A 1,003-nucleotide genomic window follows, 5' to 3' on the forward strand; every position below is an offset into this window, starting at 1 on the left:
TGCAGTTGTTTCCAGTAGATTTATTGCTCTTGCTTGCTTTTTTCTTAGGTTTGTAAAACATCTGCATTGGCTAAGGTCCATGGACTGCATTTCTTGAGATCTGTCTCATATAATTATCCTGCTACTTCCCCCAAAATAAGACAACCCCTGATAATAAACCCAATTGGGCTTTTGAGTACATGGCAATTTGACCCAACAAGGTTCAAAAAATATAAGTTAAGAGTCTCATTTTGGGGGAAACGGGTTACTAACAATCCGTCTTCTTCCCTTTTCTTCAGTTTTCAGACTCTGAAGAATATTTCTATTTTTTTTTTAATCAAAAGCATTCCTCAGTTCATTTGGGGATTGTTCAAAGTGATGTTCTGAGGGGAAATGGTTGGCTAGAATTGGATTCATATGACTTGGCCCATGTCATCCACCCCAAAATTGTGCTTTTTCTAGATCTTCTCTTTCCTACCTTGGAGACTTGTAATATTCAAATGCAAATGTACTCATCATTTCTCAGAGAGGAATTGTTGAACCCACTGTTGACCGTCATCTTTGCTGTAAATCACCCTGTTCTTCCTCAACCCATGACTAACTTCTGAGGAAAAGCAGTAAGTATTGCAGCAAAAAAAAATTTTGCTGCCCCCCTCCCTTTTGGAAGACCCAGTGCCTAAGGTTTGCAAATCTGAAAAATGTAATGGCCTTTCAATTGTTCATGGAATCAAGAGCTTCAGAGATTACCCCCTTTGAATTCATTTGGAAGAAAAATGTTAGAGAAGTTTTATAAATTCAAGTAATCCTCAGCTTATGACCACAAACCAGCCCAAGATTTCTTAAGTGAGACATTTGTTTAAAGAGTTCTGTCCCATTTCACTACCTTTCTTGCCACAATTGTTAACTGAATTATCACAGTTGATAAGTTAGCAGCACGATTGTTACATGAATCTGGCTTCCCCATTGATTTTTGCTTACCGGAGGGCTGCAAAGGTGATCACATGACCTTGGGATACAGCAATGG

Source organism: Erythrolamprus reginae, chromosome 2, assembly GCF_031021105.1.
Source record: "Erythrolamprus reginae isolate rEryReg1 chromosome 2, rEryReg1.hap1, whole genome shotgun sequence".
NCBI lineage: Eukaryota > Metazoa > Chordata > Lepidosauria > Squamata > Dipsadidae > Erythrolamprus > Erythrolamprus reginae.